Below are 13,808 nucleotides of genomic sequence, written 5' to 3'. Positions count from 1 at the left end.
ACTGAACCTGAATTTGATCATCCAAGACTCTCTAGGCTCCTGTGAACTAGATAGCTCTGACATCTGAGTAGGCTTTTCAGTCCATGTGATAGACAATGTTGCAGTTTTTACCACTGAGATGTATGAATTCACTCCAGTTAAAACTTCAGCTGTAGCACAAGATCTGGGGTCATGAATGTCTCAAGATATTTGTAGGAACTCTCAGTCTTAGATGATCCTGTGTTAATAGATTGAGAGGCATTATAACATAAAAGCTCCTTTTTTGTTGAAAAGATTTGAATCACACTTGAAAGTTGATTCCAACATTCTTCAATGAATTTCCCTTTTTTTCGTGTGGATACAAGAAGCTTTGGTTATGAGCAAGCGCTCTCTTATTTCCTCTCTGTATTTCTAGGACTTTGCAGTGTCCTATAATTAATATATATTTAAGGAAGTCTTCTTGAATAGATTAAGCCTTATTTTTCAATAAAATGCTTCTGGTAGAATGGCATATGGTGTGTAGGAAGAACACACGCTTTGGAGTTGAACAGGCTTGGATTTAAATCCTAGCTTTGATAGCCATCTGTGTGGTAGGAAATTCACCTAACCTCTGTGAGCGACAGGCTTCTCATCTGTAAATAAGAAATACAATATCAATACTTTCTCTTATGCTGCTGTAGAGATTAGATAAGATAAACTATGCAAAGTATCTGGCACATAACAAGCATTCAAAAATTTAGTTCTCTTTCTTTTTAGTTAAATTGCTAACTTCATTCTTTCTAATCGGTATTACAGGACAAATTGAGCTTAGATACATTTTGACAAAAGGAGAAAGAAAATGTGTTGTAGTTACGTTATTTATTTAATTTACAAACCTTTCTTTCCCCCACCAGGAATAAGATGTATATATAAGCTCCCATATTTTGCTTGCTTGAGGGTTTCTACCAACTTCAAAAGAGATTACATACACTGGGAAAGGCACTAAGGAAATTTATTTTACCGTCATTTTCCAATTAACTAAAAGTGGAGAAAATTATAACACCTTCCATTACATTAATGATTTGCAGATTTCAAAACACTTTGTACTCTCTCACTTCAGTTTCATAATAGCCTCCATTTTAAAGCTAAGGAAACAGAGCAGGGGAAATAAGGAGTGGGGGAGCTGCCAAATATGGGGAGTAAAATCAGAAACCATGTGTTCCGACTTGTCGAGGGATCATTCGTAACCCACGTGAGATGCTTTCCTTCAAGCGTTCTCCCAAGGAACCACCATTGCCTGCTCGCTAGCGCTCCCTGCCGCGTGCTTTAGGCACTGCACCCCAAACCCCGCGTTTCCTGCTGCCGATGGCATCGTGGGGCTTCCGGCTATGGCTCCGTGGTAACGAATCTCCCTGCCAATGCAGGAGCCACAGGAGGCTCGGGTTTGATCCCTGGGTCGGGAAGATCCCCTGGAGGAGGCAAACCCACTCATGAGGCAACCCACTGTCCATGAGGTCGCTAAGAGGCCCATGCGACTGAGTACGTAGGCACAGTTAAAAATGACACCCAAGTCATGAGTCCGGCAGCTCATTTTGTGTGTGTGTGTGTTTTTGAGTTCTCGGTAACTCACAATCAGGCTTGTGATGAGTTGTTTAGAATTAACCACTCTTTCATCATTTTACAAACGCTAAATGCTCTTGGTGGCATTTATTTTTTTTAAACAATTCTAGGGAGGTCCTCAGTTTATTTTCAACATTAAAGATGCTAAAGCAAATGTGAATCGAATGGAAAAGTTGAAGCTCTTGTCTGTAGGGCTACAGACTCAGAGTCTCCATTTGAAACAGCTGTGCATTCAGTTTTCTCCTGCGACGCATTTATTGACATTCTTGTTGTGTTGCCAGTGCTAGCTGGTAGCCAGCTGTACTCATCATATTTTAATTAAAGAAGCTTCCACACTATCAAGAAATATTCTGTGTAAAAGATGTGTAATGCCTTCCTGCCACTGTTCCTGTATCAGATCTATCACCATGCTTAGGATTTAACAATATAATCTATTCTTACCCTTGCAGTCCTACATCCCAGATAAAGTGTATTTAGCTGGGATCCCTGTACCCTTAAGGGAACTTGATCTCCCAACTCAAATTTAGATTTGTATGTTTTGATGAAGAGAAGGCTCATATTTTTAATAGATTTTCAGGTGGATCTATTATTCAGAACAGGGATAAAGAAAAATGGCTGTAGACAGGTACCCCACTATATTCATTTCAGTGCAAATAAAATAATACTTATTTCTCATCAATAGGAGACTTCAGTTAAAGACTGAGTAAAGTAGGAATAAAACATGGGAAATGAAATTTAAGTTCAAATAGTGTATCTGTTAACAGGCAATAGATGATGAATCACTTGTAAAGAGTAGGTTATAAAATAGAAATTTTTCTACCATAATTTTACCTTTTTTAGTCAACATATTAACAATAAGTATTTGTAAAAACTTCTGGAAGAGGATTTCTGGGAGGCAAAGGTCATATTTCAAGTTTATAAGCTCATGATGCATCTGATAAGTACATAATCAATTTTAATAAATAATAATTTATAAATCGACAGATTACAATTTGCTGATATTCACTGTTTTTCTTTGCTCACCTTTCCATTAATCAAGTGAAGCAGCTGGTTCAAAGCCGTTGCCCATCTTGCTTCTTTCTCATAATGTAGAAAAGTTCACAGAAGTTCTGATTTTGCCTCTTTATACCCAACACCAAAATATAGTATGGTATTGGCCAAACTCATCACTTTTTTGTATTCCCTCAAAATCACAATTTGTATTCCCCCAAATTGCATTTAAGCTCAGAATTCAGTAAGAAGTCTCAAGTTCCTACCAATATATAAGGCATCCCACCCACACTGTATCCTTCCCCTCTCTTTCTTCAACATTCTTCTCTGGCCCTGGTTCTGCTGCTCACTTCACCCTCTTCCCCCACAAAACAGAGGGGGAGAAAAAGACATTAATAATAGAATTTCTCTGGTGTCAGAGCAGTCAGCTCAGGACTGATTTATATAATAACTGAAGAAATAGCCTTGCATATGTGACAATTTCTACTGCCTCGCCATTTCTACCTTCTTTAAATCACTTCTGTAGCCTTTCTCTTAGGAATCTATCAGTGGTTGACTACTTTTTAAAAGCCTCAAGGAAAAACCACTCAGTCACAAAGCCATCCCAATCCACCTTCAATATGACCAATTTGTTTCTCACCACCTTCAATCTGGCCAAAAGTAGACACTTTGAGAAGAGAAACAATAGTACTAAAGTAAGGGAACTGAGAAAATGTTGCTTTCCCCCCCTCTTTCTCTCTGAAAGAAGAAAGAAACTTAGGTACAAGAAAAGAAATGGACAAGTAAGGAAACAGATGTAAGAAATGGACAAGGACAGAAAGCAAAATGCACACACACAGCATAATGGGCAAAATTTTGGCTGAAAAGAATAACTGAATGGTAAAATGAAGTCCATGTTAGTAATGAAGTGACAATTCTACCACATAGTTTTAGGGGAAAGTTACTCGCTTACTTCTAGTAAAATCTCAATTCCTTATCCCCATAGAATTGTTAGCACAGTAATGGAGTACAACCAGGCAGTAAAAAGTTACTATTTTGAAGAAAAAAAAAAGTTGATTCTACATTAAATTTGTAAACGTTGTTTCCGCAGTGCCTGAGGTACTGTTTCCAGATTTATAGCCTAGTATTATGTGAACATACAGAATATCAAAATAAAACTTTAAGTGGGAAAATTAATAAGGTTAATTTTTTTTTTTTTAAGAAAGCCAGTTTTCCTGTGAGATGCAAGCTAGTCCTCACACTCTCTAAGATTTATTCCAACAGCAGTAAAAATGTTCATATTTACTATCTGGTTCAGAACAAATTAATAATTAGTCCTCAGTTCAATCATATTTCTGTATTATGTCAATCTAATAAAATTATGTCAATATTCAAACAAAATTCATCAGCTATTTTAAGACTTCCTGAAATTCTACCTCCTCCACAAAGACTTGCCTCAATAGCAATTTCCTGCCCTGTTATCCTATCCTTGTCTTAATAAAACGTTCATAAATCTGATCCCATGGGCAGCACTTCTAAAGAAATGATGGATGTCATTTTCTGGGATATTTACTAGATGTCCCCGAAGACCAAAGATAGGATAACCCTGATTTTCAAAGGAATAGAGATCAGGAGAAACAAAGTATATGGTCTTTGAAGTTAAGGCTATATTTTATATACTTTTTTACTGGCAGCACTTAGTAAGCATCTGTAACATACATGTATGAATGAATGAATGACAGAAACTCAGATTCTGAAACTCAGATAAACTGGCAAATATAACATCTATCTTCTCTTGAAGTGAGAAATATGTAGATGAATTGTGACCCCTCAGAAAGAGCCCAGGCTCATTAAAAACAAATCATGCCAGGCTAAATCCCAGAGGATTTCATTCTTTGCCAGGTCCTGGTCAATTTGGATCAAAACGTAATCAGCATACTAATTAAATCTGTGAACATTACAAAATTGGTGAGGAAAGTTAATATACTCGATAACAGAATGGAGATTCTACTTTATCTGGAAGATCTGAAAAACGGACTATTTGAAATTTTAACAAAGATAAATGTAAATGATTTTCTAAAACTTGTAACTATGTGCATGATGAATTTTTAATTTTAATTATTAGTTTATTTACTACTGGCTGTGCCGGGTCGTCATTGCTGCATGTGGGCTTTCACTAGCTGCAGCGAGCAGGGGCTACTCTCTGGCTGCGTCTCCTTGCAGCAGCTTTTCTTGTTGCAGAACATGGGCTCTAGAGTGCCTGGGCTTCAGCTGCTGTAGCTTGCGGGCTCTAGAGTGAGTTCAGCCTTCATTAGTTGTGGTGCAAGGGCTTAGTTGCCCCCTGCCACCCTGGCATGTGGAATCTTCCTGGACCAGGGATGGAACCCATGTTCCCTGAATTAGCAGTTAGATTCTTAACCACTGGAACATCAGGGAAGCCCTACATCACTTTTTAGATTCATGAAAATTTTTAAAATGTAATGTAAGATGAGAGAATCTGGATTCAGTGGGATGAAAAATGTGGCATGGGAGTTACAGCATGAAAAATAATCAAAGTTTGCAAATGACCACAGATCAGTATGAGCCAATGATGTCAAGTGACGACTAAAATGTTAATGTAAAGTTTAGTATTAACAAGACTCTTCTATACAGATCATAAGAGTAAGTGGTCCACTGGCCCTGCATTAGGCAGAACACACGTTTGCCCTCTAGTGTGACACTTGAAGAGAAAACGCTAAGTGAAGAGCATTGATAAGGGCATGACCAGGTTGGATGCATGAGACGGGTGCTCAGGGCTGGTGCACTGGGAAGACCCAGAGGGATGGGATGGAGAGGGAGGCGGGAGGGGGGATCGGGATGGGGAACACATGTAAATCCATGGCTGATTCATGTCAATGTATGGCAAAAACCACTATAATATTGTAAAGTAATTAGCCTCCAATGAATAAAAATAAATAGAAAAAAAAGGGGGGGGGGCATGACCAAGATGATGAGACGCTCTAAAGCCACGTCGGATGAGAAACTAAGAAACGTGGGACATCCAAGTTGAGGGATATAAATAGTGGCCTTCAGGTTTGTTTTCACTTTTTTCAGTTCAGTTCAGTCACTCAGTCATGTCTGACACCCTGCGACCCCATGGGCTGCAGCACACCAGGCCTCCCTGTCCATCACCAGCTCCCGGAGTTTACTCAAACTCATGTCCATTGAGTCAGTGATGCCATCCAACCATCTCATCCTCTGTCATCCCTTTCTCCTCAACTTAAACTAACCACCATCTTGTACTTTGTGTTTATGCATCCCTTCCTTTCATCTTACATAATCAGATCTCATCTCATCTTAAAAGTATAGTTTTAATTTTAATTGATTTTTACTTTATAAAAAGATATCATGTTGAATGTATTCTTTTAGAACTTACTGTTTCACTTAATATTTCACATTTGTAGGATCCATCTTTTTTGTTTTTGTTCAATAATTTATACTGCTAAATAATATTACACTGAATGAATATACAAAGTTGATCATCCATTCTACAGTCAATGGGGCTGTAAGGTTATTTCAGGGTTTTGCTATTGTGATTAGTTTTGCCAAGAACATTCTTATATGTCTCCTGGAGTATTTTTACAAAGGTTGATTCTAGGAATATAAGTAAGAATGGGATTACTAGAAAGTAGGATATGTAAATGTTTGGTCCAACATTTAAAGGAGCATCATAAGGAGGAGGACTACAATAATTAAAGCACAATATGAGGAAAGCCAGGCTGGATGAAACACAAGGTGGAATCAAGATTGCCAGGAGAAATATCAATAACCTCAGATATGCAGATGATACCTTCCTTATGGCAGAAAGCAAAGAGCCTCTTGATGAAGGTGAAAGAGGAGAGTGCAAGCGCTGGCTTAACACTCAACATTAAAAAAAACGAAGATCATGGCATCTGGTCCCATCACTCCATGGCAAATAGATGGGAAAACAATGGAAACATTGAGAGACTTTATTTCTGGGGACTCCAAAATCAATGCAGATGGCGACTGCAACCATGAAATTAAAAGATATTTGCTCCTTAGAAGAAAAGCTATGACCAAAGTAGACAGTATATTAAAAAACAGAGACATTACTTTGCCAACAAAGGTCCGTATAGTCTAAGCTATGGCTTTTCCAGTAATCACGTATGGATGTGGGAGTTGGACTATAAAGAAAGCTGAGCATCAAAGAATTGATGCTTTTGAACTGTGGTGTTGGAGAAGACACTTGAGAGTCCCTTGGACCTCAAGGAGAGCAAACCAGTCCATCCTAAAGGAAATCAGTTCTGAATATTCATTGGAAAGACTGATGCTGAAGCTGAAGCTCCAATACTTTGGCCAACTGATGCGAAGAACTGACTCATTAGAAAAGACCCTGATGCTGGGAAAGATTGAGGGCAGGAGGAGAAGGGAACAACAGAGGATGAGATGGTTGGATGGCATCCCGACTCAATACATGGGTTTGAGCAAGCTCCAGGAGTTGGTGATGAACAGGGAAGCCTGGCGTGCTGCAGTCTACGGGGTCGCAAAGAGTTGGACATGAGTGAGTGACTGAACTCGCCCTGGAGTCAGATGACTTTCAAGGGAATCCAGGTTTTGCTGTTCAAAGGTTGTGTGACCATGGACAATTCATTTTGTTAATTTCTAAGAAATTCTTGTTGAGATTTAATGTGAAAATATAAAATCCCTCTGTAAATTATAGTGATACAGAAATATGATTTTTAAAAATAGACAACAGAGATCTACCATTCACAGTTCCAGAGGCTCAAAGTCTGAGATCAGGGTGCCAGCATCATCACGTGAGGGCCCTCTTCCAGGAAGCAGACTTCTCATTGTAAAATATGGCACTATTTTTACAAATAGATGTGTTATTTTGTGTGTTACTGAGAGGGTAGCAGGCAGGAAGCCTAGGGGGTCTCCAAAGGAGGAAATAGGCTGCAAGTGTCAAGACGTTTTTTATCTTTCTCTTAAATGGCAGAAGAAAACAAATTACAAGTGTCAGTTTTTTCCCCTTCTCTATACAAAATTAAAAGGAGGTTTCTTTTAAAATTCTGTGTTGCCATGATGACACCTGGATTTAACTTTTCTCAAACCTTGAGCTAACCAATGTGTTTTTCTTATGGAAATGTATTTCTTAAGCTATGTTAATGAACTATGTATTTACCTTAGACTGTCTTTCTTCAAGTCGGTTTACCTAAAACTCAGAACCGACAAACCAGTATGTTTTACTCATACAAATGTTCTCTTAAGCTAGGTTAATGAGACTATGTATTTGCCTGGAAACCTGCCTTTCTTCAAGATTCATGTCAATCGTTTTACGGCCCGGCCCAGGATGACTCACTTTGTGCCAATGTTATCCCAAAATGCATGTTGTGGGTGAGGGGCCTGGTGCCACTCTCTGAGTTTTGAGACATTCAGTGCAGTTGCTCAGTCGTGTCCAACTTTTTGAGACCCCATGAACTGTAGCATGCCAGGCTTCCCTGTCCTTCACCAACTCCCAGAGCTTACGCAAACTCATATCCATTGAGTCAGTGATGCCATCCAACCATCTCATCCTCTGTCATCCCCTTCTCCTCCTGCCCTCAATCTTTCCCAGCATCAGGGTCTTTTCCAATGAGTCAGTTCTTCGCATCAGGTCGCCAGAGTATTGGAGTTTCAGCTTGAGCATCAGTCCTTCCAATGAATATTCAGGACTGATTTCCTTCAGGATTGACTGGTTGGATCTCCTTGCAGTCCAAGGAACTCTCAAGAGTCTTCTCCAACACCACAGTTCAAGAGCATCTATTCTTTGGCGCTCAGCTTTCTTTACAGTCCAGCTCTCACATCCATACATGACTACTGGAAAAACTGTCAGGCGAGTGTATGCTCCTTGGTTCTTTGTCTCGTCACAAGAAAGATTTGGAGTGACGGACATTAAAGCCCCCTCGGCGGGGGCTCTCAAGTCTTGGACAGACCGTGTTATAGCTCTCAGATCTCGAACGGACCATGTTATAGCTCTTAGAGAAATCAGTGTTACAACTCTATTTTATTTAGAAGGTAGCAGGAAAATTCATCTTCGAGGCGTGAGGGCACATCGATCCAAAGATGCAAAGAGAAGAGCACCCCATTGCATGGGAGAGAGAAAGAGCGGATGCACACTGGGGAGAGGGAGAGAGAGCATGCGCTTGGCTCTTCCTTTTATATGTTTTCTTCCCCCTGGGCCTGTCCTATGCAAATTGGGCTTAGGCAGGAGCGCTGTTCTACCTGAAGTCCTCACTCTGGTCCTCGGACCTTCCTTTGACCTTCCTCTGTTCTATTTTCGCGGGCTTTTCCTTTCCTTGTCTTTTAGCCACCACCATTGGACTCCTTCTCCCTATTCTACCTACCTAACAAAACTATAGCTTTGACTAGACAGATCTTTGATGGCAAAGTAATGTCTCTGCTTTTTAATATGCTCTCTAGGCTGGTCATAGCTTTTCTTCCAAGGAGCAAGCGTCTTTTAATTTTGTGGCTGCAGTCACCATCTGCAGTGATTTTGGAGCCCCCCAAAATAAAGTCTCTCAATGTTTCCATTGTTTCCCCATCTATTTGTCATGAAGTGATGGGACCAGATGCCATGATCTTAGTTTTCTGAATGTTGAGTGTTAAGCCTACCTTTTCACTCTCCTCTTTCACTTTTATCAAGAGGCTGTTTAGTTCTTCTCTGCTTTCTACCATAAAGCTGGTGTCATCAGCATATATGAGGTTATTGATATTTCTCCCGGCAATCTTGATTCCAGCTTGTGCTTCATCCAGTCCAGCATTTTGCATGATGTACTCTGCATATAAGTTAAACAAGCAGGGTGACAATATACAGCCTTGACGTACTCCTTTCCTGATTTGGAACCAGTCAGTTGTTCCATGTCCAGTTCTAACTGTTGCTTCTTGACCTGCATACAGATTTCTCAGGAAGCAGGTAAGGTGGTCTGGTATCCCCATCTCTTAAAGAGTTTTCCATAGTGTGTTGTGATACAGTCAAAGGCTTTGGCATAGTCAATAAAGCATAAGTAGATGTTTTTTTGGAACTCTTGTGCTTTTTCAATGATCCAACGGATGTTGATATTTCCTTTCTCTAATTAGAAACCTGCTAGTAGGTGTATAACTTCCTGTTAAAGACTAGCAGGGGGACACTCTTTCTGCCCCCTTCTGATGTCTCTGTCTGAAGCTTTCTCTATCTCTTTTATACTTTAATAAAACTTTATTACACAAGAGTTCTGAGTGATCAAGCCTCATTGCTGGCCCCAGATTGAATTCCTCTCCTCCAGAGGCCAAGAATCCTGGTGTCTTTTGTGTCTCAGCATCAGCCTTTCATTACCACAGGGGGAAGAAAAAAAAGAATTAGGACGAAAGGTGGGAGTTTTATACCAAATATAAAAAAGGACTCTAAACACCTTAATCTATCCAAAGGTAGAATAAGCTTCCTGGAATGACTGATTTAAGACTGGTTCAGGGGTAAGTCTGATCTGAGTCTGAAATCTCCCTGCAGTATCCTGTCAGCAGGTAGGGGGTCACAAGGAAACAATGACAGGTGAGACTTCAGGACTGAATAGCTATGAAGGATTTGTGGCCAAAAAGCCAAGAACAGAAGCACAATAATGGGACATAGCCAGAGTACTCAGTCAGCTTTTTTGGGTATACCGTGTGTTGTGAATGGAATTATGACTCCTCACCCAAGTATCCCACCAAAAATACATTGAAGTCCTAAAGCTATTTGGAAGTAAGGTCTTCGCACATGTAACAAAATTAAGATGACATCATTAGGGTGAGACCTTGATCCAATATGGCTGGAGGGGGAATAATAACAATAAGAGAGGAAGACAGTTGTGTGAAGAGACAGATACAGACAGGCAGAGATTGGAGTTCTGCTGCCACAAACTAAGAAACATCTGGGCGACCAGAAGTTGGCAGAAACAAAGAAGGATCCTCCCCCAAAGGTTTTTGAGGGAGTATAGCTTTGCCAATACCTTGATTCTAGACTTGTAACCTCCAGAATTGTGAGACAATAAATTTCTGTTGTTTTAAGCCACCAAGTTTGTGGTAATTTGTTATGGCAGCCTAGGAAACTAATAGACAATGAGTCACTAAAAGTCCAAAGAGGTATAATCAATTCCCTACTATGAGACAATTATACAGCAAGGATGTTGTGAAACAGATATCTTCATTGAATGAGAATTTGGACATGATGACCTTAAAAGATCCCTCCTGACTCTGGGATTCTACACATATCCTTCCAGTAAAATTCTCATGCCAATAAATATGTAAATTGCAGTTAATGCGTTAGAAAGGTCAGACAAACTAACATGTGCACTCATTCAAACCCCATACATTTAAAATCAGATGTATTCAGCTTCCCAAAATATCATGTGTCCACATATTTCTACCCATCAGTTCCAACATTTTCTTCTGACTAGATGTAAACAGGGAATTCTAATAAATTAATCCTATGAAAGTCATTTGAGACTATTAGCTACAATAAAAATAAAAAAATAAAACAAAGCACAGATAATGACAAATTTGTTCTTCTCAAGTCTTCTGTCCTACCAAGAAATTTCCTGCTTAGAGATTTTTCAAAGAAAGAATGTCAGGGTATATAACTCCACTTTCTAAATTGAGGGCCAGGAGTAAGACAGTCCAAATTACTGAATTAGTGTTTGTACCATCAAAATAAAGCAAGCTCATGATTTTCCAAAAGTTAAAAGTTACCACTGATGTATTTTTCTCAGAAATGTTCACAATGCTTTAGGAAAGCTACTAATGGACATGATTTACATCTCTGTTTAATCTATGTTTCTGCTCAGTATTTGCCTCGTTTTACAAACGTCAATATTTTCTTACATTTACACAGTATCTCCAGATTAATACACTCAGAGAGGGAAAGAGACTCTATTTTACAGCTACACCCTGCCACAAGACACTTGGAGGTTTTTAAATTAGAGCAAATGAGGTTTAATTTAATATCACTGTGTTTAAACAGTAAAGTAAGGGTGCTTTATAATCACCCTCATGGGGCTGTTGGGATAATTGAATAAGACAACCAGGGCAAAGCACTTGGACACTGGCTAGCAATCAGTCAATCTCCATTAAATATCAGTTATAGGTTTCATACAGAGGCAAGGATTGAGAGTCCATATTTGTGATTAAAATTAAATGTGTAAAATTTGAAGATCCTTACCTTCATAATAACATGGTGAGAAGTGGCAGAGTATAGAGTAACCTCCACAGAGCCCAAGCTTTGGAGCCCACTAACTGAGGATTTAGACCCTGACTCACACTCAGTACCTGTGTGATCTCAAGTAAGTTTCTAGGATCATAATAGAGTTATTTTTAGGATCATTACCTGAGAATTAGACACAGTGCTAATAAAATAACTCATGTGACACACCTGGCACACAGCAGGTATTTGACAAATAGTAGAAGTAGATCCGCTGGAGGAGGGCATGGCAACCCACTCCAGTATTCTTGCCTGGAGAATCCCATGGACAGAGGGGCCTGGCAGGCTACAGTCCATGGGGTTGCAAAGAGTCAGGCATAACTGGACAACTAAGCCTACTAGAGACAGCACAGTAGTAGATCAAAGGGGGCTTGCAGCCTATGGTGCCCCATCTCAAGGATTCCTCTAAGGACTTCCCATTCTTCTACACACAACTTTTATTTTTTGTAATAATTTGAATTCCTTTTCCTTCCAATGAATATTCAGGGTTGATTTCCTTTAGGACTGAGTGGCTTGATCTCTTTGTTGTCCAAGGGACTCGCAAGAGTCTCTTCCAGCACCACAATTCAAAAGCATCAATTCTTCAATGCTTAGCCTTGCTTATGGTCCAATTCTTACATCCGTACATGACTACTGAAAAAAACACAGCTTTGACTATATAGATCACTTTGTTGGCAACGTGATGCCTCTGCTTTTTAATCCCCTCTCTAGTTTTGTCATTACTTTTCTTTCAAGGATCAAGCATCTTTTAAATTTCATGGCTGCAGTCACCGTCCACAGCAATTTGGGAGCCCAAGAAAATAAAGTCTGTCATGGTTTCTAATTTTTCCCCATCTATTTGCCATGAAATGATGGGACCAGATACCATGATTTTAGTTTTCTGAATGTTGAGTTTCAGAGCCTTTTCATTTTCCTCTTTAACTCTCATAAAGAGGCTCTTTAGTTCCTCTTCACTTTCTGTCATTAGAGTGGTACCTCATGTGAATATCTGAAGCTGCTGACATTTCTCCCAGCAATCTTGATTCCAGCTTGTCATTCATTCAGCCCAGTGTTTCACAGGATGTACTCTGCAGAGAAGTTAAATAAGCAGGGGGACAATATACAGGCTTGTTGTATTCCTTTACCAATTTGGAATCAGTCTGTTGTTCCCTGTCCAATTCTACCTGTTGATTCTTTACCCACATACAGGTCTCCTAGGAGACAGGTAAGGTGGTCTGGTACTTCTATTTCTTTAAGAATTTTCCACAGTTTATTGTGACCCACACAGTCAAAGGCTTTGGTGTAATCAATGAAACAGAAGTACATGTTTTTCTGGAACTCCCTTGCTTTCTCCATGATCCAACAAATGTTAGCAATTTGATCTCTGGTTCCTCTACCTTTTTGAAACCAGCCTGTGCATCTGGAAGTTCTTGGTTCATGTACTGCTGAAGCCTAGCTTGAAGGATTTTGAGAATAACCTCGCTAGCATGTAAAATGAGCGCAATGGTACAGTAGTTTGAACATTCTTTGGCATTGCCCTTCTTTGGAATTGGAATGAAAACTGACCTTTTCCAGTCCCGAGGCCACTGCTGAGTTTTCCAAATTTGTTGGCATATTGAGTGCAGCACTTTCACAGCATCATCTTTTAGGATATTAAGTAGTTCAGCTGGAATTCCATCACATTCATTAGCTTTGTTCATAGTAATGCTTCCTATGGCCCATTTGACTTCACACTCTAAGATTTCTGGCTGTAAGTCAGTGAACACACCATCGTGGTTATCTGGGTCATTAAGGAATAGTTCTAGGTCATTTCTTGTATAGTTTTTCTATATATTCTTGCTGCCTCTTCTTAATGTCTTCTGCTTCAGTCAGGCCCTTACCATTTGTCCTTTATTGTGCCCCATCCTTACATGAAATATTCCCTTGATATTCTAATCTTCCTGAAGAGATCTCTAGTCTTCCCCATGTCGATATTACTAAAAATATGCAATTAATTTAAAAAATTAAATATCTTTTTAAGGAAAAGTAGCAAACA

Source organism: Dama dama, chromosome 14, assembly GCF_033118175.1.
Source record: "Dama dama isolate Ldn47 chromosome 14, ASM3311817v1, whole genome shotgun sequence".
Classification (NCBI taxonomy): domain Eukaryota; kingdom Metazoa; phylum Chordata; class Mammalia; order Artiodactyla; family Cervidae; genus Dama; species Dama dama.
The sequence above is the reverse complement of the archived record's forward strand: the minus strand, read 5'-3'. Positions refer to the sequence as shown.